Source organism: Symphalangus syndactylus, chromosome 6 (genome assembly GCF_028878055.3).
Source record: "Symphalangus syndactylus isolate Jambi chromosome 6, NHGRI_mSymSyn1-v2.1_pri, whole genome shotgun sequence".
Classification (NCBI taxonomy): domain Eukaryota; kingdom Metazoa; phylum Chordata; class Mammalia; order Primates; family Hylobatidae; genus Symphalangus; species Symphalangus syndactylus.
Window position 1 is genome coordinate 101,776,330 of NC_072428.2, and position 5,042 is coordinate 101,781,371.

A 5,042-nucleotide genomic window follows, 5' to 3' on the forward strand; every position below is an offset into this window, starting at 1 on the left:
TGAATTCTGTTTTGAGAATTCCCAGGAATTTGTATTTTTTTTAACCTGAATCCTGAAGATATTTGTCAGGGATTTAGAAACACTATAAAAAGCAAATACTGTCCCAATTACCTTAACAAAGACTTTTCTTTTTCTTTTTCAATGATCAAGACTTAATCAAAATTGTTTTTATCTCTTCAGTTTATATGTCAAGACTTACTTGGCTATTACAGGCACAGTGATGCAGTGAAATCATGACCTATACCTAAATAGCCTGAAAATATTCAGCCTATAAAAGAAAAGACTTAGGTGAGAATTTAATAGCTGTCTTCATAAACTTCAAGAGCTCTCCTGAGCAAGAGAGACTGCATTTGCTCTGTATGACCCAAGAGGAAAGAATTAGGATAAATGAGATGAAGTTACAGGAAAGAAAATTTTGACTTACTATATATATCCACTTTCTAGCAATGAGAACAGACTCCCTCAAGCAATAGTGATTTCTTGTCAAGGTAGAAGGCTGGACAACCATTTATCGGGGATATTATCAAAAAGACTCAGAGTTTGTGAGTTTTTTTTTTTTTTTTTTGGTGTGTATCATCTCATTTTGTTCTCCAAGTGAAACACATAGAAAATGTATTTAAATGGCTATGTATGAATGAAAATAGTAAAGGTCAGAGGGTATACTAGTTAGGATTCTTTGTAAATTATAAAGCAATTTGAGCTAGCCTGAGCAAAAACAAAATACAGTATAAGAATAAATGGTGTTTCACAGAACCTAAGGCCAGTATAATGCAGCTGGCTCCAGGATGGGACTGAGGCCATAATTCTCTATCTCTGTATCTTCACCCTGTTTCTCTCTGAGCAACTGCTTTGTTCTCTATTTCTGCAGATGTATTTTCTATGCTTCCCAACCACATGATGGGTAGGAGATATTTATTCCACAGATCCCCAATTTACATCTCTATTCTTCAAGGGACCAGTCCAGAATGATTGGGAGCCTAAATTATTCTGGACTTTATGCAGCCAATTAATCACATTATTCTCCTTTCTGAATGTTAAGCCAATTAAGAAATAGCCACAGCAAAACTGGATGGGATAATGTGGCTTAAACTTGAGGCCAAAATGTACTTTTCTGCAACTTTCCTTTGAATTGAACTCAGCCAGTCCAGGCAGATACCCAGATTGCATCTCAGGAGACGACCTGACCTGGCGGCCTGACCTGACGAGCTTATCAGATGGGAAAGACATCCAGGAGGTGAGCACATTCCACTTGCACATATGCAAAAGGAGAATAAAGGATCTGGTCAGACATGTGCAATGACCCTTTACTGAAACTTACTAATTAAGTAAGTCGTTCCACCAACTCCCTCAGGGTTGAGTTGCTGAAAAATGGAGAGAAGGGCAGAAACTTTCCTCATAATATTTTCAAAGATATTTTATAGGATGGACTAAGGTAAGAATGTGCAGATGGGAAGAGAATAGCCTTCCCGCAATTACCAATTCTTATTTCTGGAGATAGGGAAGCTAACTGTCCCACTTTGAACCAGTTATTCATCTAGGTCCAATCAATCATGGTTTTAGCAGAGTCTCTCGATGCATAAACAGCATGGCCAGGGGACAACCATTACAGATAGGACACGCAATTTTTGATAAAAGATGGCTAGACAGATACATGAATAAGTACACTCAGAGCACACACACTTCTTCCTTTACATTATAAAGCTATTCTTGACTCATAATATCCAGCTGCCTCACGTTCAAATGCAAATACACACAAGTACACACACACTCATTCACACATCCTCTGCAATGGAGGACTACCCAAGTAATGAGTGGATAATCCATTACATTCGAAAGTGATGTTGCCTTGGGGTCACTGCTCTTCCTGTGTAAAATTTCTGGATGAGGTCCATTTCCTCCCCGAATCCAGTTTTAATTTGGTTCTCATTTTCTTAAAATTTAGAGATTAAATTACAAACTTAACCACTCTCAATATATCTAATATACAACACTTGGGGAAATGGCCATGTAGAGAAATAGCAATGGAAAGAAAGCTCCACATAGTGGTCACTGATCTGTGATTTATTCTGCTGGACAGTGGCAGTTTGAAAAGCTTGAAAGAACAAGTGACTTATTTGGGCACAATTTTGACTCCTTTGGCGGGCTTCTTGACCCTATAGTGAACTTTCAGTTCTTGTTATTTCCTCTTTGGATTGTGTCTGAAAATTTCCTAAGAATTGACTCTTCTGGTATGAGTCAACTATGGGTCCCTTTTACCAGATTTAGTATTTTTCACTGACATTTTCATTCTTATAAAACCTTTCTGGCTGGCTGTCACATCCATTTTGGACTCCATTTGCTAAAATCCAGCACCACAAATCTTGTTAGTCATGCTCTAAATTGAATAGCCAGGACTTGTTCACTCTACTCAGGCCTATGTTCTGTTTTGTTTTTGAAGTAAGTCCGAAGGTTTCACCATCCATATGGCTCTTTAATACATGAATTAAAAACTATAAAATTAGCTGGGCGAGGTAGCAGGGGCCTGTAATCACAGCCACTCAGGAGGCTGAGGCAGGAAAATCCTTTGAACCTGGGAGGCGGAGGTTGCAGTGAGCCGAGATCGCACCATTGCACTCCAGCCTGGGTGACAAGGAAAGATTCTGTCTCAAAAAACAAGCAAACAAACAACAACAACAAAAAAAACTATATCCTGGCCAGGTGCAGTGGCTCATGCCTGTAATCCCAGTACTTTAGGAGGCCAAGGTGGGAGGATCGCTTGAGCCCAGGAGTTCCAGACCATCTGGGCAACATAGCGAGACCCCATCTCTAAAACAGCAACAACAACAACAAAAAAACTATGGCCTGATATGAGGTAGCTAGAATAACAGAACTCCTTCCTTTCTTATGAGCTATGGAAATATTGTCCCTATTCTCCAATTTTAGCTAGTGAGAGGGACTTTGGAAGGATGGGGGTGGGAGGTAGAAGTATGATCAGTCTTTCTCAACTCTTCTGCTTCTTCCAGGATATTCCCATTCCTGTTTCCAGGATCTTGTGTTTTCTTGGTCCAGACATTTATTTATCTTAACAACAAAAAGGAGAGTCAACTCAGGACTTGACTACTGCAATTCACATTTCCTTGATTTATTTCTTCATTGGTACCCCAGCAATTGATTGATTGATTGATTGAGACAGTCTTGCTGTACTCACTGGAGTACAGTGGCGTGATCTTGGCTCACTGCAACCTCCACCTCCCAGGTTCAAGCAATTCTCCCTTCCCCAGCCTCTCGAATAGCTGGAATTACAGGTGCCTGCCACCATGCCCAGCTAATTTTTGTGTTTTTAAGAGAGACGGGCTTTTGCCATGCTGGCCAGGTTGGTCTTGAACTCCTGACCTCAAGTGATCCACCCTCCTTGGCCTCCCAAACTGCTGGGATTACAGGCGTGAGCCACTGCACCCGGCCAGCAATCTATTTAGAAGCTCAGATTTTCTCTCTGTGCTTCCAGTCAAGCAAATCTAACTTGGTTTTTTCTTCTGCACCTTATACTGACAGCTACAAAAAATAGATATACACTAATACATTCTACCAAGGCCCCTCATGGCTTGGTGGAGAATGATCCGAGATGTAAGAGACAATGAGCAGGTTTCCCTAGTTACTTCAATACTGCAGAAAGACTGTAAGTTTCTATCCTAAGATTGGAGTGGTAGGTGGGAGTGTGAGGCTCCTCCCAATCTGACACCTGCCTTAACTTCACCCATTTTATATTTCCTGATTAAGAATCTGTTACTCCGAACCCTATCACAGGTATCACTTTGTATGTTAAATAAGATTCTCTGTTGCCCTAAGCTGTATGCAACAGAAACTATATCGAGCCAGCCTAAGCAAGAAAAGAATTTAAGAATTCAGAAGGGCAGTCAGGCCTAAGAAAGAGATGGAAAAGTTACCAGATCTTTCTTCATCTCTCATATCTTCTTCTCTCTGCATGTTTGCTTTATTTACTTATTTTCTCTGAAGTTAGGCTTTCTCTGTTTCTCTGTCCACATACCAGGTAAGATCATGGTCACTCAGCAGCTTCCAACTTCGTATGTCTTTACTTTGAGAAACCAAGGATAGTATGCTAAAACCATTATTAGTTTTTTTTTCAGGTATGTCCAGGGAGAAAATCTAGTTGACCAGCTTGTCCTTATAGTGAACCTTCATAAGTGGTGTGTGTTCAATATCAAAACATCTTTCTAATTATAAAGAATCTTCAGTTAGGTGAGCAGATATTTCATCTCCCCACCTTTTGGTTCCTAAAACAAAGACATGTGACCCAAGTCCCACCAATATGATGTTTTTGCCTGGAACTTTATCAAGTTATACACACAATTTGGAATTTTTCTATAGCTGTGGCACCAATGGCAGTGGCTTCTGGTTCTGATGGCAGTAGCAGCTTCCAGCATCTGAGGATACAGTGGTGACTGCTCGGCAAAGACAGCAGTCATGTCCTAATCAGGTTCTTTCTACAGCATAATTTTAAATGTCCTGAGTTATAGCCTCCCTTAATTATTGCTCATTTTTTTCCAAGCCCAATCTTCAGTTCTTCTCATTTATTCTGTGAGCATTCTTAAACTCTTCTAATAATTGGTTTTTTTCTTAAATATACCAGAATGATTTTATGTTGTTTACAACTAAGAACTTGCCTATATTCCAATCAGCTAAACCAGTGGGTAGGGGGCCTTGTAGAGCAAACCTGATTGTCAGAGGTCTACCCCTGTGAACAGGAAGAACAGTTCCCAGAGAAGACAGAATCAGTGGACATCCCCATAGGTCTTTTTGCATTGATATTGGAAAAGTTGTCCAAGACCATAGAAGAGCTGAATACCAGAACTTTAAGAAGAATCTGCACATCTCACTACTCAATATAGGATTTATTCCTTTGTCCCAAGGATTAATTTTAACTTGTGAATTAATAATGGATGGGGAGACCTAAGGTTATTATAGAAAGGCCAACATAAGCCCTTCACAATCTCAATAATTTGCTATTTCACCAAACTTAAAAACCAATTTCAAAAAAGAAAAGG